The sequence below is a fragment of the Myotis myotis genome, unplaced genomic scaffold, assembly GCF_014108235.1.
Source record: "Myotis myotis isolate mMyoMyo1 unplaced genomic scaffold, mMyoMyo1.p scaffold_m19_p_1, whole genome shotgun sequence".
Classification (NCBI taxonomy): domain Eukaryota; kingdom Metazoa; phylum Chordata; class Mammalia; order Chiroptera; family Vespertilionidae; genus Myotis; species Myotis myotis.
Window position 1 is genome coordinate 196593207 of NW_023416313.1, and position 22602 is coordinate 196615808.

At 39.0% G+C, this 22602-nt stretch overlaps 1 protein-coding gene across 12 annotated transcripts in view; it reads left to right on the forward strand.

Annotated features, from left to right (window-relative positions):
• The window catches only part of FUT8 (fucosyltransferase 8), a 228120-nt gene that overhangs the window by 74134 nt on the left and 131384 nt on the right, over window positions 1-22602 (forward strand). For 2 of the 12 annotated variants that reach the window (XM_036310110.1, XM_036310092.1), the window contains one exon: window positions 13818-13895. The exons of 9 other annotated variants lie outside the window; for them this stretch is intronic. The gene's annotated coding sequence lies outside the window, so the exon portion shown is untranslated. Of the gene's footprint in view, window positions 1-13814; window positions 13896-22602 lie in introns of all 12 variants that reach the window. One more of the 12 variants, XM_036310084.1, reaches the window with a different exon arrangement.

Consider the following 22602-nt stretch of genomic DNA (forward strand, 5'->3'; position numbering starts at 1 on the left):
GCCTTGGTTAATAAAACCACAATTGGAAATCAGTTTTATGTGTCCTATTATGAAGAGAACAAATTCTTATTGGATTCATGCAAACAAACATATTGCTATGAAAATAATAAAACATTAAGAGTTGCCTAATTCTGGGAGAATTAGGGAGAAAAATATAAATGCCTCATTATTGCTTATGAGGGTATAATTTACCAAATTGCTCTAGTGAAAAAATAAGCTTCCTTATTTAGAAAAGAAAAGGTTTAAAAATAAGCAACATTTTGAACAAAGTCACAAAAATATTATTCTCAGTTCATTCAGTCCCATATAATAAATTTTTGTTTATTCTGATTATTTGCAGTAATTTCATGATTCCAGTTATTTCTTAGAGTTTTATAAATCTTTATCTGCTTCGAAGATATGATCTGCTTAGAAACCTGTACTTTTAGAGTAAGTCAGAGTCCTTTTCATTGATCTTTCTAAGGATGTAACATATTTGCAAATGCATCAGAATAAAATAATGACTGTTTGTAAATGACAAAACTTAAAATGACATGGTTATAGGTCTGATTATAATGCAATTGTTAAGGGTCTTTTTATTTTTTCTGTAAGACATAACATTCCAAGATAAAAATTTCTTGGTGAATAATAATTACTATGAAATGACATAGAAAAACATAAAGCCCACATTTTTAGATTCAACACACAATTTCAGTGTATAAAGAACAAATAATATGTGAGATTTTATGATGCTGCACATGCCTCATCAGAGATGTGCATTGAGCATTGGAAACGATTTCTAAATACCCCAATGTGTGAGCCACAAATATCACTGCCCAATATTCCCATAGGGAATGGTCACTCTTGGCTTGCCCAGTGTCACTGACAGGACCGCTGACTACCCCTAAGAGTTTTGTCTTTGAACTTGGCTCTGAATCTTTGCAACTTTCTCCCTAGGGCAGGCTGAAATCTCTGGAACATCCATTTTAATAAGAATAAATGTATACAAATAGAACATAGTTATTATTCTTTTTGGCAAAGTTTCCCATATAATTTCAAGCATATCAAAATAGGCCTCATTAGTTTAAAAATTCTCTTTTGCAAGAAGAAAGAACAAATTTTTGAGGTATTTCATGGGCCCATTGAAATTATTCAAAGCCATTTATTGGTTTCAAAAAAGTCTCTTAAAATTCAAATTTTGGGAAGCCTGTCAAACAAAACTTAACCAAGAGATCATAGCAAGAATATATATTGTCCCATAACATTCCTTTGGTGGAAGGGAACAGGTTCTGATTTTAAAATAGGCAATTGATTAGATATTCCTGCCATTTGTACAGAAGCTTTACTCCTAAGGAGAAGACAATTAGTTGGGTGTGGTTAAGAAGAGATAAAGTGGCCCTCAGTATCTACAAGGGCCTTATCGGCTTCTCCTTTTATGATAATTTCAACTTCTCCCAAAGTATTAGTAAGGAGAATGGGAAACATATTAATTGTAATAGGTTAGTATAGCTGGACTATATTCTCTACAAGTTAAATTCCTTTGCAAACACATCAGGGTCCCAGAGAAAGGAAAATACATAATAGCTGTTTCTCCTCTGCCTGAAACCAGTTTTTCTGGCTTTCTGATCTGTGCTCCTCCTGGGAGCTTCTATTTTGCAATTAAGATAAGCTTCCCATTCATTCAGCTTAATTTTAGAGATGGCATTTTCTAATTTTGCATGCAAAAATTGATTTAGGCATCAAAAGAGCTACATTTTGGACATCTTAAGTTGATATCACTTCTTCTAGTTAAATCTTCCCATTTCTGAAAGTACTTGCAAGTAAAGGCTTCCTCTTAATTGTATATCTGCAGAAGTATTAACGGGGGCTAGGGTCTAGGCTTGGAGGTACAATTTCCCATATTGATTTTTGTTTTATTTTGAGATCTGTAGAGTCTGAACAAATTTCTTTGGATATTATGTAGCAGATTGAAAGTGTGCTATTTGTGGTTGAGCTCCAAGGGGTTGTCACTTCCAGAGTTATCTCAAACCCTCTTATGCATCTTGGTTTCTCCACTGGGCTGTCTAATATAGTTATGAGGGCTCGGAGTGCTAGGTAACCAACCTTTATCTGTGCATCCTTAGATGAGTCAATTATTTAATTACAGTTGAGTTGGAATTCCTTATGGGGCTCCTGCATGTCATGAGGTATACCCTCTAATTAATACCTTCACAGAGATTCGTAGTCACCTATAAATACCCAAGATTTGAGCTGGAAGGAGGAATTGCCCCTTATCTTCAGAGCCAAATGAGTACAGATTCTCATTTGTGTAGTAAAGGTTTTGTTCAGGTCCTCAGAAAGCAATTCCAATTGAAAAGCCAAAGTAAAAAACAAGCCAGCAATTTTTTTTATCCTTTCCTTAGTTATTTGAACCCTTATCTATTGCAGTGGTTGGCAAACTCATTAGTCAGCAGAGCCAAATATCAACAGTACAACGATTGAAATTTCTTTAGAGAGCCAAATTTTTTAAACTTAAACTATATAGGTAGGTACATTGTTATTAACTTAATTAGGGTACTCCTGAGGCTTAGGAAGAGCCACACTCAAGGGGCCAAAGAGCCGCATGTGGCTCGCGAGCCACAGTTTGCCGACCACGGGCTAGACTAGAGTATTGTTGGCAAATGGATTTCTGCTACCTCCCTGAGTAAGGGTTTAAGCTATCTACTTGCTGGTTGGTGAGCAGTGTAAACCATCCTCTCTTAAGTGTCTTTGGTGTAGGGAAGATAGGATTTTGCGGTTTACTAGATGGCTATAAACTGTTGGGCTATTTTCCTATTTTGCTTGTCCTGACTTAGTAGCCTGTCTCATAGTGTTATTTGAAAGTGGACTTGGATTAATTATAAATTTATAATGCAAATTTTGGGGCCACCATTAAAGGGAAAAAAGAAGTATAAGTGACATGCTAAGGAGAGAAAATGGAATTATATAAATCCTCAATTAAAACCAAAAAAGACAGAAAAGGTATGGAAGATAAAAATAGCAACAAAGAACAAGAATAGAAAACAATAACAAATATAGTAGATATTTACCAAAGTATAACAATAATTACTTTAAATGTCAGTGGTCTAATAAATACACCAATAAAAAGACAGAGACTGTCTGAATGGATGAAAAGGCTGGAGGAGGATATTCTGAGACAGTATAAAGCAGTGGTTCTCATCCTTCTGGCCCTTTAAATACAGTTCCTCATGTTGTGACCCAACCATAAAATTATTTTTGTTGCTACTTCAGAACTGTAATCTTGCTACTGTTATGAATCGTAATGTAAATATCTGATATGCAGGATGGTCTTAGGCGACCCCTGTGAAAGGTTCGTTCGACCGCCCAAGGGGTCGCGACCCACAGGTTGAGAACCGCTGGTATAGAGATTTTGGACCCAGCAATGGAATAATATACCGTGTGGCCAGGAAGCCAAGGTAAGACAGGTGAAATGTGGATAAACTGATTGCAAGAATCTCATCAGCCCTCTATTTCCAGCTAAAAAAAGAAAAGAAAAAATGCAGAATTATGTCTCCCTTCTAATTGCTTGCTTTTCCTACCTTCACATGGATAATTCCATAAGCCTTCCTTTTTCATAATGCCCACCTTTTTTTAAAAAAAAAGCCCATCTTTTCCTGCAAGGCCACTTTGTCCCCAGCTTATAAAAACAGCCAAACAGAGCTGCTCCAGGAGCTAGTTGAGAGGACCTTCCTTTCCTCTGTGCTTCCTCCTTTGTGCTTAAGCATAAGCTTAATAAAAACCTGTCTGGAAATTTCTCTGGGGTTTCCTCTTAAATTCTGTCTTGTGGAAACCAAGAACCCTAACCCCAGTAACAATGCCATGCTACCACTAATCAAATGAAAACTGGAGTAATTAGCTCTATTAATATCAGACAGAGGAGACTTTAGAGCAGTGATGGCGAACCTTTTGAGCTCGGCGTGTCAGCATTTTGAAAAACCCTAACTTAACTCTGGTGCCGTGTCACATATAGAAATATTTTGATATTTGCAACCATAGTAAAACAAAGATTTATATTTTTGATATTTATTTTATATATTTAAATGCCATTTAACAAAGAAAAATCAACCAAAAAAATGAGTTTGCGTGTCACCTCTGACACGAGTGTCATAGGTTCGCCATCACTGCTTTAGAGTAAGGAAAATTTTCAAGGATACAGAGGCGCATTATGTAATGATACAAGGGTCAATTCTTCAAGAAGACATAACAATCCTTAATGTGTATGCTCCTAATGGTAGGTTATCAAAATATGTGAGACAAAAATCTGATAGAATTTCAAAGAGAAATAGATGAATCTGTTGATAACAGAATGGTACCAGGTGTTAGACTGGTGGAGTCAGACCGGAGCTTGGTTCAGCAGCCTCGGTACTTGAGTTCAGGCTAAGAAAAAATTCAGAGCCAAGACTCAAACTACAAGGGAAAGTTTATTTAGAAAGTCACAGAAGTTCTTCCATACTCTGGCCAGAGTGGAGTGAGTGTCCTTTCCCTATGGCCGGGGTCTTGTTTCATATATGCAAATAAACCACTTGTTTGGGATCCTAACCCCCAAAAGAAAAAAGAAAGTCACAGAGGTAAAAGAAGTGAGTGGTAGAAGAAATGGGCTCAGGAAACAAGTTACAGAGGCAAAAGACAGGCCCTTGGAGCTTAGGAGAAAGAGAAAAATGCTCCTGGGGGAAGGGAGTTGGAAAAGGAGTGGGCAAGCTCCATAGAGAGAGCCAGACTGGGTCCTCTCTCTTGAAGGTATGTAACTGGAGGTCTTGGAAGGATCCCAATAAAATATTCAAGAACTTTCCAGGTATGTCCTTTTAGGGTTTTGGTCTCTACTTGATTGGTCAGCAGCAGGTCAGGGGGTCATTAGTCAATGCAACTGGTCCTGATGTCAGCCATAGCATCACTCGTCTGGTTTTGCTGCTTTTCTGGGTCTGGAGCTGAAACACTGAGGCCTAGATGTTAAGGTTAATGCTTAAGAGAGTGGTCGTGGTAAGGCCCACATGTGAATCACGCGAGGCTACTCTTCAGCCCCTTGATCTTCCTTTACACTCTGGCCTTCACATTGCATGACTAGGCAAGGAAAAGTCACGGGAGGGTCCAAACTGCATGACCAGTGATTTGTAAGGTTGAGGGAGTCTAGACCGTATGACCAGTGATATGCTAGGGGAGGAAAGATTACCCTGTGGGCGAGATCCTTGATTTTCCAGTTTTGCCTGTTGCTAGGCATTGGGGCTTTCTGCCCTGGTGACCTTCTGTATCTGGCCCATTTTTTTTGCTCTGCTCATTTCTGTGTAACTGCCTACCTCAAATGTACTCTTATAGTTGGATATTCAGCACTCTTCTATCAGAAATGGACAGATCTAGCAGGCAGAAAATCAGTAAGTTTGAACTCAGCAGCATCATCCATCAACTGTACATGATTGATATCTGTAGAGTACTTCATCCAACAACAGCAGATACACGTTCTTCTCAAAAAATCAAAATGGAATTATTAAGAAACTTCAAAAAATTTTTAGATGCCCTAACTGGTTTGGCTCAGTGGATAGAGCGTCGGCCTGCGGACTGAAAGGTCCCAGGTTTGATTCTGATCAAGGGCATGTACCTTGGTTGCGGGCACATCCCCAGTAGCGGGTGTGCAGGAGGCAGCTGATCGAGGCTTCTCTCTCATCGATGTTTCTAACTCTCTATCCTTCTCCCTTCCTCTCTGTAAAAAAAAAAAAAAAATCAATAAAATATATTTAAAAAAAATTTTTTTTAGACTAATTTTTTTTTCTGTAGGATTTACATCATAAGTGATCAGAGAAAAGAAAGATGAACTCATTTTAAAAAATGCAACAAACCGTCACCTTCTTCCCCTCTACCTATTACCTATGCTAGGGTAAGAATTTTAGAACTGATTTTTTTTGTAATACTTATACTTTATTTTTCTTGCCTCAAGTTTGGAATAATGAACAAAATAGGTATGGGAGTTATATACTTTTACAAATGAAACCTAGTTGGCAGTCTTTCATTTATGAACTAATAGCAATACCTCATACAGCTGTTTGGTTCCATGTAACAGAATTTGAAAGCTACTGTGAAATATGAATTCCTCATAGCCTAGCCAATATTTGGTAATTATTTACCTTTGCTCTTAAATAATAGAGCTCGATATGTGTCACTGCCTTATTATTTTGAGTGTCTGGAGGAAGAGCAGAAGCAGATGAGAAGGATAAGGAAAAAATTGTAATGCAAGAGGAGGTTACCTTTTGGGAGAAGTCCTCATCCCCACCTGTTGCTTGTGTGGGTAGATTTCTTGTGATATCCCGAGAAAAGGAATTTTCTGAGACTCATATGGGAGGATGAGATATCGTAGAAAGCTTTATTTCTGTGGAATTAAATCCTTGAGTTTCCAAGGTCCCATTTCTCTTTGTCCCGCCAAGGAAGAAGTGTAGATATTGCTTCAGAAGGGCTAGAATCAGGGTCAGCATCCAGAGATTTCATTCCATATTGGAGTAGTGTCCAATCCAGCATCAGGCTAGCTTATCTTGTGTTTCCCACTGCAGTCCATTAGTCCATTGCATGTGATGTACACATGGCCATAGGCTATATGGCATATGCAAGAGAGCCAAAAGCCTAGAGCAACAAGAGTCACAAGAGCCAAGAGTCACAAGAGATCAAACTCTTTTGTTTAGGGGATTATGTATTCCCAAACTTCCATGTGCTTGCAGCGGCTCTGCCTATTCTGGCCAATGAACTGTCCCCAGTGGTGACTGACAGACACCTTCTTTATGCCAACCCAACTTCATTGCACATGTGTCTATATCCCCTTTGTTGGGCCATTTCCCCTGGAGTTTTGCAGGGAATGGACCAGTGGTTCCTTGGGGAATATGAAATTGCAGCTTCCTGGTGAAGCTGCCCAAATGACATTCTGGCTTTCTCTTTTTTCCTTTCCTATCCTATCTAATAAAATAGAAACATGGTAATTGGCGTACGACCGCTACCCTTCCCATTGGCTAATCAGGGAGATATGCAAATTAACTGCCAGCCAAGATGGCGGCAGGCAGCCAGGCAGCTTGAAACTAACATGAGGCTTGCTTGCTTCAGTGATGAAGGACTCCAACGTTCCCCGCCTGACTTGCCGACCTCTCAGCTGCAACTCTAAGCAACTATGTTGCAAATATAGAAGCTAAAAATACCCCAGAAACCTGCTTTACTCAGCGGGCTTCAACCAGCCGGACCGCAACATTGTATCAAATACAGGCGGTAAACAAAGGCCAGAAACCTGTTTTCAGCAGCCGAGGCCTCAGAGCTAAAGCTGGCCCAGAATAAAAAAAGAAAAAAGAAAAAAAGGAGCGGTTGGGAGCTTCAGTCCCAGCCTGAATACAGCCCTCAGCCCCTCAGCCAGACTGGCCAGGCACCCCAGTGGGGACTCCCACCCTGATCCAGGACACCCTTCAGGGCAAACCAGCCAGCCCCCACCCGTGCACCAGGCCTCTATTCTATATAGTAAAAGGGTAATATGCCTCCCGGCACTGGGATCAGTGGAGCAGCAAGGCCTCCTGGCACCAGGATCAGCATGACAGGGGGCAGCACCCAAACCCCCTGATCACCCTGCGGCTCTGTGTGTGACAGGGTGCAGTGCCCTGCCCTGAGTGTGACAGTGGCGGCGCCCCAACCCCCTGATCGGCCCTGCTCTGTGGGTGATAGAGGGCAGCGCCCCAACCCCCTTATCCGCCCTGCTCTGTGTGTGATGGGGGCGGTGCCCCAACCGCCCGGATGGGCCCTGCTCTGTGAGTGACAGTGGGGAGCTCCTCAACCCCCTGATCAGCCCTGCTCTGTTTGTGTGACAGGGTACGGAGCCCCAACCCCCCTGATGGGCCCTGCTCTGTGCATGACAGGGGGCAGTGCCCCAACCCTCTGATCCGCCCTGCTCTGTGTGTGACAGGGGGTGTTGCCCCAACTCCCCTATTGGCCCTACTCTGTGCATGACAGGGGGGAGCTCCTCAACCCCCTGATTGGCCCTGCTCTGTGCGTGACAGGGGGAGCTCTTCAACCCCCTGATTGGCCCTGCTCTGTGTGTGACAGGGTACAGAGCCCCAACCCCCCTGATGGGCCCTGCTCTGTGCGTGACAGGGGGCAGTGTCCCAACCCCCTGATTGGCCCTGCTCTGTGCATGACAGGGGGTGGCACTGCAACCTCCCCATCGACCCTGCCTTGAGTGTGACAGGGGATGGTGCCCCAACCCCCAATCGGCCCTACCCTGAGCGTGACTGAGGGTGGCATCACAACCTCCCGATCGCCCTGCTCTGTGCATGACAGGGGGCGGCGCCCCAACTCCCCAATCGGCCCTGCTCTGAGCCCGACCAGGGGCTGCACCTAGGGATTGGGCCTGCCCTCTGCCACCTGGGAGCAGGCCTAAGCCAGCAGGTCGTTATCTCCCGAGGGGTCCCAGACTGCGAGAGGGCACAGGCCGGGCTGAGGGACCCCCTTCCCCCCCGAGTGCACAAATTTTTGTGCACCGGGCCTCTAGTCTATATATATAAAAGCCTAAGTGACCGTTCAACCATTCGACTGTGAGGTACGCTGACTACCAGGGAGCAGACGCTCAACACACAGGCATGGAAACATGGAACAAACTGATGAATCTTGGAGGGAATAGGGGGGAGGGAGAGGGTGGGAAGAGATTAACCAAAGATCTTATATGCTTACTAGAGGCCCTGGTGCACAGATTTGTGCCCTGGTGGGGTCCCTCAGCCTGGCCGGGGATCAGGCCGAAATCTGCCCAGTGCATGGGTCCCTCGGCCTGGCTTGTGGGGATCGGCCGAAACTGGCTCTCTGACATCCCCCGAAGGGTCCCAGATTGCTAGAGGGCTCAGGCCAGGCCGATGGACCCCACTGGTGCACAAATGTGTGCACCGGGCCTCCAGTTATAATAATTATCTAATTGTAATGGTGTTAAGAATATCAGGCAGTTTGGAAGACAATTTTATAGGTTAGCAGAAAACAGACACTTTGTATGATAAAGAGGTGAAAATTACTTAGGTTTGATATACATATATATATGTATATGTGTGTGTATGTGTGTGTGTGTATATATATATACATATATATACATATATATGTGTGTGTATATATATATATTTATTGAAACAGTATTGTTTTGAAGGGTACCAAAGTTTTTGCCTTTTGTGATGTTGATTTTAAGCTGGTTATTAAGAAACAAAAGACTCAGAAAGAACCTTTGACCCTCCCCCCTTTACTGCCTAAAAGATTCAGAGGGAATTTTCCCATGCTCTCTTTAGCAGACTAATTTGAATTAAATAAGGAAGATAAGAAGGTGCCCCAAACAGGAGCCTGTTTACTAGATTATTCCCTGTGTCTGATTGTTTCTGGGTTGTTCTTCTTCAACTACTTGTAACTTGCCTACTTCCTTTGAAATCTCTTACCCTACCCCTCCTTCCTCCTTTGTCCAAAATGATATGTACTAGTATACCCAGTTTTACCAGACCATCTTTGGAACTTTCAAGAGTATATGAATTCTCTGTGCCAATATATTAAAATCTGATTTTCTAATGTTATTGTTTTTTGTTAATTTTTATTAATAGTCCATCTAGAAGAATTTAAAAGGTGGGAGGAAAAGCATTTGGCTTTTTAGTCCCCATAGAGTTTCTTTCCCATTTTAAGACCACCCCTTTTTTCTGCTCTTCCTATCCTTTAGAGTTATGCTTGTGGGGAGTGGGATCATAGGCTTAAATTAGTAGAATGTGGGGCACTGGGTAAAATGCGGACAAGTATTTCAGCTTATTTCAAGAATTGGCACCTGGTTCAAGAGGAGGCTAATTTGTTGCAAAGCTATTCTAAGGACATGAGGTAATTATGTTTTTTTTTTTTCCTGTTGGATTATTGGGTTAATACCGGGTAGTCATCTATTTGCATGCTAAGTGCTCTTATCAATATTATCTTTTTGTCTGCTGGGGATGGGGATTCTTGATAGTTACCCTACAGGGATTACCAACATAGATGATTATCTCAAGGAATTAGAAAATTTTGTTAAAATTGATTCAGTGAAATTGTTCCCTTCTTTGTAGGAACAAAACAAAACAAAACCAAAAACAAAAATTAAACAACACATCATTCCTCCTTGGATCACAAGTAGTGATTTGAGGTAAACAATCTATCAATGTGTAATCCCAGGGTTTCTGTTTTGTCTTTTTTCTATGACTAGCTGTACAAACCTTAATTACTTATTACTTCAGTTTCCTCATCTTCAAAGTGTATATAGTGCCTAGCTTACAAAGCAATGATAAGAATTAAGTGAGTAAGTATGTGCAAGTGCCTGGCTCATAATTGACATGCAGTAAGTCTTCTCTTCCTCCTTCCTTTTGGCATCAGTAATATCTGGATTTCAGTACTTGAATTCACTTGTTACAAGTTGTAGGAGCAAATTATTTACTCTCTCTGAAAGTCATTTGCCTTTAAACATATGGCGATCAATACCCTTTTTATACAGTTGTGGTTGAAATTTAATTCCTAGTATAGTCTAGGACAGTGGTCGGCAAACCGCAGCTCGCTAGCCACATGCGGCTCTTTGGCCCCTTGAGTGTGGCTCTTCCACAAAACACCACATGCGGGCGCGCACTTACAGTGCGATTGAAACTTCGTGGCCCATGCGCAGAAGTCGGTTTTCGGAAAGGAGATAGACAAAACAAGTATACAAGACGAGTGTGGATGGGAGAGTTGGAAGGGGTCGACCTCAGCGAACGTACCTCAATCAGATTGAGGTCGTTTTTAGCAAAGCCCAGCTTAGGAGTACCCTAATTAAGTTAATAACAATGTACTTACCTATATAGTTTAAATTTAAAAAATTTGGCTCTCAAAAGAAATTTCAGTCGTTGTACTGTTGATATTTGGCTCTGTTGACTAATGAGCTTGCTGACCACTGGTCTAGGAAGTTTTTGTTGAATCTGAATTTGAACGTTAAACTGCTAAAAAGTTATGTAAGTATGTGAGTTTTGCTGGAAGATCTTTTGGATACCAAATCCACAATAAATATTTTTAGGAATATATAGTAGGAGAAATATAAACAAGGAAAAGTAAATCTATCGCTCTCCCACCTTTTTTTTTTTTTTTTTTTTTTTTAATGGAGGACTCTACAGAAGGTTACTTAATTTTACTTAATGTAATTTGTTGGGAAAGTAGGGACATTATTGATCCAGGGATTTATTTTACTTGATATAGCTACCCCTAGAAGGAATATGCATAGGGCACTAAGGAGGTCAAACTCTTGAATATACCTCTTTGTTTTTACTATTTTTATTTTAGGTGGCTTTTGTTTTTAAATGAGACACTTTAGTATACAAAAATGATTTTGTGGGCAGATCTTGGAAAATTCATCAGTACTGAAAATTTTCTAGTTATATAATTTCAGAGAAAGAACTAATACATCAGTATTAAAGTTTAGTTTGGTAAATTAAGGTCAAGACTCAAGAATGAATCATTTTAAATGACTTATGAATTAGATCAATTTTATTATTGAATTTAACTGTGTGTTAAATCAATATAATTTCTTTCACATAATCATAGAATTAAAAATGAAGTCTGCAGTATATTGTATTGAAGGTTTGGAGAGTGAAGAACTAGGGCTTTTATAATTTTAAGGATGTTATAATTCCATGAATTTTAGTTAGATTTATTTGAATGTGAATCACTTTCATAAATAGCAAAATATCATTGCCTTCATATTTTGTAGAAGTTGAGTCAGCTCTTATATTTATTCACATGAATATAACTTTTAACTTATTTTTTATACATTTCCCAAAATTTAGGAAATAAGTGGGCATGCAGAGTATTAATCACTTTTAAGAATTCATTTTCTCTGACATGCTACAACTCTTTATTAGATGTTTGTTAACCACCCTAAACATTTTCTCTTGCATAGTGGGATTTTTCTCATTAATCTTCTAATTTACTACTCATATAGACTATTCTTTTCTTTCTTTTTTAAGGGAGTTATTAAGAACATAGGACTTTGGAATTAGACATACTTGGGCTCAATAAAAGCTTCTTAAAGTTGTTTGTTAACACGTGTTAAAGTTTTATGTAACTAATGAGGGGAATAATCAGGAAGACAAAAAATTGCTTCCAAGAGCTTTTGAATATCAGAAGTTCATGTATTCTTTTAGGAAAGGGATGCCTAGCTAAAATTGCTAACATAGAAAGTTGCTGGGGCTGACCAGCAGATCCTGAATGACGGATGAATAATTATTCTGACGCATGTTTTAGTGAAAGAGAGGCTAAGGGACTAGTTGGCATAAGGAGCCAAAAAAGTCCCGAATGCCTGCTTTTTATTGTAACAATAGCTTGAACTAAAATTAACCTCTAGATACAATCAGCAGGGTAAGCATCCTTGAGAAAGTGCATGCATCTCTCATGTCCTTTAAGCAAGGACATGTCTAAGTAAACCCCTGGGGGCTCAGACTTGTTTGGAAAAGTCAAGGCAGGGGCAGGCACCTTCAGCCAACTCCTGTCCTATGCCTCCCCACAGAAAGCGGTTAACTTTCTAAAGTTCAGGGAAGCACTATCACCTTTGGGGTTCATCCTCAGATAACTTGGAATGTATTAGATATCACCATGGTCTTTATCATCATATTCAGTGTTATCAAACTGGATTTCAGCATCAGATGTACCTCTCGTTGATTTTAGCATGTTTTGGAAGCTTGCCATATGCCTGCAGATTTACATCTTCGTCTGTATTGTATTTTAAAATTACATCTGGCAGAACAACTAATATAATGTCTGAGATATTTATTCAAACCATTTTTCTCAATTTTTTTGATATGACATAACCTTTTTAAACCATCAAAACATATTGCTTCTAATCTTTTCCCCAACATTTCAAATACCTTAGCATACTCTTACTAGTAGTTCTCTTTATATACCAAATCCTTTTTTTTTTTTTTCATTCTTACCCTGCACCTATTTTTACCTCTTTTACCTTTATTTGTAGGCCTGGCAGTGCCTTGCAGTATCTCGGAATCTTTTTCTGTTGGCACACAAGACAAAGTCCCATGTAGTGTGAAGTGGAATTTGCATGGGTGGGAGAGTTTCATAGATGAGATTTTCTGAGACATGCTCAACAGTAGCAAATTTCTTTCCTTCCCTCTTCCCTTTCCATGTGTGTTAATGTTTTTTAAGGTTTTCTAGGGTAGGTCTAGAACAGTGGTTCTCAACCTTCTGGCCCTTTAAATACAGTTCCTCATGTTGTGACCCAACCATAAAATTATTTTTGTTGCTACTTCAGAACTGTAATCTTGCTACTGTTATGAATCGTAATGTAAATATCTGATATGCAGGATGGTCTTAGGCGACCCCTGCGAAAGGTTCGTTCGACCGCCCAAGGGGTCGCGACCCACAGGTTGAGAACCGCTGGTCTAGAACCTTTACTCTTGAGCTTTTGTAGCCTAGTTGCAAAGTAGACCTGTCTTCTTGGATCTTTACTGAGTGCCCTAAGGATTCAATGAGGAGTCTTTATCTTGCTTGTGAGAACTTGAATGATTCTTGGCTCTGTGTAAGCTCTAGGAATTACTCAGTTTTAGCTACCTGTTAATTTTTCTTTCCAATAAGTTGTTTTTGCTGGACTTTATGGGTTTTCACCCTATACACATGCAGATTGGTATTCAAGGGTCCTTCTCTCCTCCTACCCCCCCGCCCCTCACTCCCACCCCCACCATAGGTATTTGGGGTAGCTCTTGCACTTCAGGTACTTTTCTCCCCAAATAATTGTTACCTTGGCCTTTCTGTACAGTAATCTCTGTCTTTTCAACCAGCAGGGCACTGAATTCTATCTGGGTTTCCTCTCCTACATACTGCAAATGCTTTCTGAAAATGCTTTCAGAAAGACACCCCAGGTAATTATAGAACTCACCTATTTGTTTCCCTTTATGTAGGAGTCAGTTTTGAGCTGCTTGTTGTCCAAGGTCATATAGATAGTTTGTTTAGTTTTCTAGTTGTTATTGGAAGTTAGTTAATTTGGATCCTATTTCTTCCTCATGGGTGAAAGTAGAGATCTCTTAACACTTTAAAAATGAACAGTGGTATTCTTCGCAAGTGATATAATCTATCCATTTCAAATCATGCTCAAATACTATTATTTGTAAAAATCCAGTTTTAAATGCCTAAATTAATCTTAATAACAATATTTCTGTTATTCTTTCACACATAGTTGTAAATAAAACCTGCTTTGGCCACTTTTCATCTAATATTAGTTAGAAGTTAACTGATGCATTAAATTAACATTGGTGTAACTCTAATGATTTATAATAGCTTATTCTTTTTGGTACTTTTATGTCTCACTGAAGATTACTGGCTGTTTTATGGTACTTAAAAAACACACACACCCCAACAGATTCAATATAACTAAAAAAACAACAAATCTTACTTAGAATAGGAACATTTTATTAATAAAAAATGTTTTATATTCCATCTTTTGAGGTATAGTGAAATAGTATAAGTTTGGTACTATTCATTATTATTTTAAAATTCTTCCAATTAGTTTAAAAACGTAATTGGAAGTAAAATGTAAACATATAAATTGGTGTGAGGTTAATTGAGAATGTCTCATTAAGTTTGGAATTATGAAAAAAAAAAGATATGTTTGGTGAAGAACACACTGGCTTAATGTGTTTGAAGGTACTCATGGAAAAATTAATGACTCATGTGGGGAGCCCGCACAGCCATGGCATACTCAGCCTCAGGGCGCCTTATGTGCCATGCCAGCTCAGCCTGGTTCAGTGACCCTGAGTGGGGGCGATGAAAGGCTTAGAAAAGACAGACATGAGAATGAAAGCTGGGTCTCGGTGGGACGCTGCCCCTCTGATGGACAGCGCCAGCGCCCACAAGCTGTGTCTTTATTTTATAGCAGATGCCACGAGGCAAAATAGGGGCGTGATCAAGTTGTTTACATCATTCTTGTGGGTTTCAGTCCCACTCAATTACATGCATCTGAACTCTATCACTCAGGCACATGGGGCCACGTGTTCAGACCACAGGTTCAAGCTTACAGCTATAGCTGTTGGCAAATTGTGCTGGGAAGGCTCTGCCCTCCAAGCTGGGACTTGCACGTGGCAACGAGAGGACTGTGCCCTCTCCTCAGTCCAAGGCTTGAACCTGTCCAAAACACTGTAGCTGCGTCCCATAGACTCATATATAGTTGACTGAATTGGTCAATGAGCTTTATTCTTTATCATTAGTGCTTTCAGTATTTTAATTACTATACTAGGTGTAAGGTACCCTTCCTGATAGTCATTGTGTGTCTGTGATGTTCTTGGAATTGAGACTTGAAATTCTTAGGGGAATGCTTGAAAATAAGCCAGTAGTAGTATTGTGATTTATATGTTGTGTGCTCAGGTTTAACAAAGGCATTTTTAGCTCTGATATCAGAATTGCACATTATAAATCTTAAAAAAATAACTGAAGAAATTTATGGCCATAATTTACATCTCTCTTAAGGGATGAGGGTCAGGGTTGTAATTATAGGTGAGAGAACTATAAATGCATCAATTCTGACAGATAACAAAAAAAATCTAATTTGATTCTGTTACTTTTTATTATTTCTTTAAAAATGTTTCTGATACCTTAAAAATTATTGCTTCTAGATATGTCCATTGATTGGTGTTTATGCTTTACTTTTTTTTGGATAGTATAAAATATCTAGATGTAAAATATATTCAAGTTCTTTTATGTACTAATGAATATTTACTTGTGAGAAAATTCAGACTGATAAATGACATTTCCTAGATCTGTTTGCCAAAGCTGCTTTTGTTTTTGGTCTGTTATTACTAAAATTAACTGGTCTACCTGTAGAGTTGCCTAGATAAGCAACATGGATATACTACATTTCATTCTCCTAAATTGCTTACCATTGAAATTCATGGACTATCTCTGTTATTTTCATAGTGTGTATGTAACTCTGTCTTTGCAGAGTAATAATTCCTTGGTGAGTCAAATCATATTGCTTTGATTCATTTGGAGTTTAGAACAACTCTCCTTAATTAAATAGCTCTGGACTGTGAATCTGGGCTCCTTCTGGTTTTATGATCTTAGGCACGTTATTTACCCTCTGCTGGTTTACTTGATATTAGTATAGTTTAATAGTTAGTTGGTAGACTCTGGAGCCAGTATGTGAGGATTTGAAGCTGTGTGACTTTGGGTGAGTTACTAACTTTTTAGCATCTTCTTTCTCATCTGTACTTTAGGGATAATAATAGTATTTATCTATAAAACACTGTGAGTAAAACTGACACATAGTAAATAGTCAGTAAACGTTTGCTATTATCTTTGATAAAATGAAGATAAAAATAACATTATAGGGTTGTTATGATGCCTAATTGAGTAAAATAAAGAAAACACTTTGCACAGGGACCTCGTACATGTTCAGTAAATGATGATACTGCAATGGGATTGATGACAATTATGATGATGTAGTAGATATATTTGTGGAATACCTGGGTCCTCACCTTTTAATGAATCCTATGACACCAAATAATTGACTTGACACATTTAATTTAGTAGCTTTGGGTAGACACATGTTTAGATGTCTGAGTTGAGAATTTTATAAAATCTTTTTTAAAAATTTATATGTATATAATTCTTTATTGTTGAATAAAGAATATGTCCCCTTTTTTCTCCCATTGATCCCTTCTAGCATGCCACCGCCCTCCACCCTAGGCCCTCACTACCCTACTGTCTGTGTCCATGGGTTATGCAAATATGCATACAAAGTCTGGTTGATTACCTCCCTCCCATCCTCCCTCTCCCATCTTCCATCTGAGATTCTACACTTTGTTCCATGCTTCCAGGTCTCTGGATCCACTTCGTTCATCGGTTTATTTTGTCACTTTGATTCCACATATGAGTGAGATCATGTGATACTTATCTTTCTCTAACTGACTTATTTCACTTAGCATGATACTCTCCAGATCCCTCCAAGCTGTTTCAAAGGGTAAGAGATGTTGCCTAATTTATGATTTGGTTTTATTTGGATAATTTGGAATTCTAGGCTTACAAAGACTACAGGTCATGTATTTCATTGTAATTTATCAAATGTGGCTCTTATGTAGTTTTTTCTCCCTCCTCCCCCCCCCCCCCTCCACCTTGTAGATCTGTTCACTCTTTTCCATATATTTGTGACCATTTACACTTTGTAGATGGACACTTAGGTTGTTTTCATGTCTTGGCCTTGTAAATAATGTTGCAGTGAACACAAGGGTACCGTATCTTTTTTAAGATAGCAATTTTGTTTTCTTTAAATAAATGCCCAGAAATTGAGTTGCTGGATCATATGGTAGTTCTATTTCTAATTTTTTGAGGACCCTCCATACTGTTTTCTAGTAGCTACACCAATTTATATTCCCACCAAGTGCACAAGGGTTCCCTATTCTCTACATCCTCTTTAACACTTGTTATCTCTTGTCTTTTTTATGATAGTCATGCTAAGAAATGTGAGGTGATATTTCATTGTGAATTTTATGTTCATTTCATTGATGACTAGTGATGTTGAGCAGCTTTTAATAGACCTGTTGGCCATTTGTATGTTGTCTTTGGAAAAATGTCTAATCAGTTCCTCTGCTTATTTTTTATTTATTTTTGTTTTTATTTTATATTGTTTAAAGTTTTACATGTCTCCCTTTTCTCTGCCTATTTTTTAAATGGATTGTTTGCTTTGTTATATTGAGTTGTATGAGTTCTTTACATATTTTAAATATTAAATCCTTATAAGATATATGACTTGCAAATATTCTCTTTCATTCCATAGGATGGCTTTTCATTTTTATGGTTTCCTTTGCTGCACAGAAGCACTTTTTTAAAAAGTATGTTTTTATTGATTTCAGAGAGAGGAAAGGAGAGGGAGAGGAGATAGGAACATCAATAATGAAAGAGAATCATTGACCGGCTGCCTCCTGCACACCCCCCTACTGGGGATGGAAACTGCACTCCAGGCATGTGCCCTGACCAGGAATCGAAACGTGACCTCCTGGTTCGTGCGTTGATGCTCAATAACAGAGTCACATAACTAGAGCCACACAGGCTGGGCAGAAGTATTTTTTTGATGTAGTCCCACTTGTTTATTTTTGCTTTTGGTGTTAAATAAGGAAAAAAGTCATTGCCAAGACTGATATCAAGGAGGTTATAAGATCTACGGTACAAAATCTATGGGATCAAGGAAAGTCTATGCATAACTTTTTTATTTACTAATAATTGTAGATTTCATAGATGCTGGTCACCATCACTAAGGCTTTACATACATATTTAAGTTTTATACTAATTTGTTCATTTAAAGTATCAAAAATAAATAAAATAAGGTTAATAGTCTGATATAATCAAAATATAATCTTCTATATATAAAAGCCTGAGTGTCTGATCGTCTGACCGGTAGCTATGATGAGCAATGACCACCAGGGGGCAGACGCTCAGTGCAGGAGCTGCCGAGCTGCCGTGACTTGGCAGGTGTGGTTCTTGGGTGACGCACCCAGAACCAGAGAGGAGAGAACACAATTCTGGGGTGTGTCACCCGAGAACTGACCTCTCACAATCCGGGACCCCTCGGGGGATGTCAAAGACTTGGTTTCAGCCTAATTTCCACAGGCCAGGCTGAGGGACCCCACCGGTGTACAGATTGTATCAGGCCTCTAGTAGTATCATAATAATTGTAGCTAATATGTTTTAACTATAATTGGTCCAAAAATGAATGTTATTAACTCTAATTTACCGAGAAGTTACGTAATTTAGAATAGTAACATAACTAGGAAGTAGGAGAAATGGGCAAACACTCTATTCTAGTTAATTCTAAAACTCACTATTAAACGTCCAATGACTATATCACTAAATATTATTGAGTGTGTCTCTTTGTATAGTTATTTTAGTAGTTGCTTAAAGTATGCATTAACAATACATAACACAATCTACTGGTATTGCTCTTTTACCAGTTTGAGTGAAGTATAGAAACTTTACCTCTCTAAGTTTCATTTCCCTCTTTCAATTGTCCTAAATATTTCCCCTACATATATTTAATGCCATAACCTAGTGTTATACTTTTTGCATCAGAGACCTCACTGACGCATTGTTCCTTAAGTTCCTGGATCCCTAGCACATCTGCCTTTTCACCTTTTGCAGTCTTCTTGTATTTGTCTTACAGAGATGTCCAGGGTTTCTAGTTGTTCTTAGTAGAAGGGATATGGAGAAGTGCATCTTCTCTTTCTTGGTCTGGAACCAAAAATTGCTTCATTGTGTCTTAAATGTAAAAAAAATATGAGGTCAAATGAAGTTTATATTATCCAGTTTTCCTAATAGTGTGCCGTTTGGGAGGAAATGTTTGAGGCTTATTTAAATTTTTGGATTGAATTATACTTCACATATCTTAGTTATATAGTTGCTTGTCCTGGGTTTAAAAAGTATGCGTAGGAGATTTTCTTTCCTTGCAATTCTTATAGTTAGCAGGTTCTTCTTAATAACAATGATTAAAAAAAATACCTATCATTGATTTTGGTTCTGCCACTTACTGGTTTTACAACCTTGGGAAAGTTATTTAATCTCAATATACCTTAACTTCCTCCACTGTAAAATGGGGATAATAGTCCTTACATCATAAGGTTGTTGAGAAGATTAAATATATATATGGTATGCAAATTAGGCCGGGACTCTGTAATGGGTTATGATGAGACAGGAGGAGGTTGCGTGTGCAGGTGAGACCCGGAGCGGAGCCAGGAGGGCTCTGCTCAAGCCACGGCAGAGGCTTGAGTGGAGTTGTGAGGCCCTGCCCAAGTTGCGGTGGAGGCTTGAGCAAGCCTGGAGCGGAGCTGGGGGGCCCTGCCCAAGCCACAGTGGAGGTCCACTGCTGGAGGGCTAAGAAATGTCATATCCTGCCCGAGCTGGCTCAGTAGATAATGCCTCAGTCTGCAGACCACAGGGTCCGGGTTCAATTCTGATCAAGGGCATGTACCTAGGTTGCAGGTTCCTCCCTTCCTGGGGCCCAGGTCAGGGCTCATGCAGGAGGCAACCAATCGAAGTGTCCCTCTCACATTGATGTTTCTCTCTGTCTTTTCCTCTCCCATGCTCTCTAAAAATCAATAGAAAAATATCCTCAGGTGAGGATAAAAAAAGGAAAGAAAGAAATGTCATATACTATGAAAGACACATCTTGAAAATGCCTAAAGAAAGTTGTCATTTTTTTCGTGGTGAAGGAACTGGAGTCCGAGTAGATGAAAACACCTTGGCGGCTGTGACAGCCAGCAGTGGCAGCAGCAGCGGGGTGATGGGGGTGGCGCCTTCCCCTGATCAGCCCAGTTGCCTTCAGCAGAGGGAGGCCAGACATCCCCTGAGGGCTCCCGGACTGTGAGAGGGGGCAGGCTGGGCTGAGGGGGACCCCCCGCCCCCCCAGGGCACAGATTTCGTGCACTAGGTCTTTAGTAATATTATAATTGTGAAGCAAGAGAAAAGTACCTTACATTCAGGAAGCACTTAATAAATGTAGTTATTATCATCATTAAACTTAGAATGATATAGGCTTATATGATAGGAAATATTAAAGTCATTTCAAGGATAAAAAATTCAGGCTCACAGAAGGTAAAATTCCCTACCTCATTCTTTACTGGCCCAAATCTATATTGGTATTGCCAGGATTTACATCCAGTTCTTTCTGACCTTACAGCTTACACTTTCCAAGAATCATGCTAACTATGAACATTATCCACTTCCTCTACATACTGCATTTTTGCCTACATTATATTATGTGTATTTGTCTTCATACTTAACATTTTAAATTGAGCAATATCTCACCAATGATTATACCACAATTTATTTAAATTTATCTTATTTTAGGATATATAAATTGTCTCTATGCCACCCATCTATCCATCTGACACTATTGGTGAATTGAATGCTAGTGAATAATATCATTTTAATATTCTTCATAAATGCAGTAATAAAGATCAGCCCTTATAGGGATATCATGCCTCTTATATGAAGATTGAAATGTGTGTTTTTAAAAAATAGCTCCCACTAAAATTTACAGTAGCATAAAATGCTTATTATACTTTTGAATATGTTCTGTAGAAACAGTTTTAAACCTGTTTGAATCTGAATTTTTGAATCTATATTGTTCTTTAGAAAAAATTATCTAGAAAGATTGTAAATTTTATTCATTACTTGTATTGTACATGGCTTGGGATTTTTGCAGTATATTTATCTCTTTCTAGTAACTATTAAATGTAATGTTTGTTTAAGGAATCAGCAGCTTATCAAGAATTGGCTTGGCCCTAGCTGGTTTGCTCAGTGGATAGAGAGTCAGCCTGGGGACTGGAGGGTCCCAGGTTCGATTCCAGTCAAGGGCACATGCCCAGGTTGTGGGCTCGATTCCCAGTAGGGGGCGTGTAGGAGGCAGCCCTCTCAATGATTCCCTCTCATCATTGATGTTTCTCTCTCTCCCTTCCTCTCTGAAATCAGTAAAAAAATATTTAACAAAAAGTTGGCTTGAATGCAAGATTTTGGTTCAGAATTATATTTGGAAGTATTTCTTTCTGAGCATCTACTGTTGATATATTTTGTGTATAAAAATAAATGAATAAACATGAAAATGACTTTGAATCTTAGTTCAGTTCTTCTAAGGCTTGATTTTATTTTTATTTTGCCTAGGATTTTGACTATAGATATTAAATATGTGTACATATGGGTGATAGTCATGCATTCACTTTTTATTTGACCAGTATAAATAAAGGAGTTGCTCTTTTTTAGGCACTGTATTCTAAGTCCCTGCTCTACTAGTACGTATCTTTTAGTATAGGAAATAACTAAGTCAATAAGTGTTGTGATAGGGAATAATGGGTGATGGTGAGTGCTTTTTAAAAAAGATAAGGTGTGTGTCACATTCTTGCAGTCCTGCAGTCATTCTTTCAGGGTCTCAATTTTGTCTGGAACCTACCCTTAGGGATAAATTCTGATTAGCCTAAGCCATAACAGTAATCTCATTCCCCTTTTCAGTGTTTGATTTTTCAAGGGACAGGTGACTTAATCTTAGCTAATAAAATGTGCACATTTCCTCTCCCTTAAAATGAAACAGACCAAAAGACATCGCCAGTTGTTCTTTTACACGTAATTACATGTGGCTGGAATTGAGGCAGCCAACTTGCTACCTTGAAGAGAGGTAGCCTGAGTAAAATAGCTGACATGTTGAGTGCATAGAATAGAAAGATGCAAAGAGATTTTTGACCGTTTCATAGAGTGATTCATTAGCTACATTTTTCTTAATTGAGTAATTAAAGTTTTCTTATTTTTAATGCCATTTTGAGTTGGGTTTTCTCTTACTTGTATCCTGGCGTGTTATAATTGATGCAAGTTGTCAGGGACTGTTTCTTAAAAGAGTTGACATTTAAGTAGAGATCTGAATTATAAGAATGAACCAAAGGAATTTCAGTTCAGGTAGAAGAAACAAGAATGAAGACCCCATGATAGATAAGAACTTAGCCTCTTCTGGAAACTGGCAGAAGATTGTATACCTAGTTTCTAGTGAACAAGAGAAAGACAATAGTAGCTGATATTTTTCTTATTAAATATATTTTTATT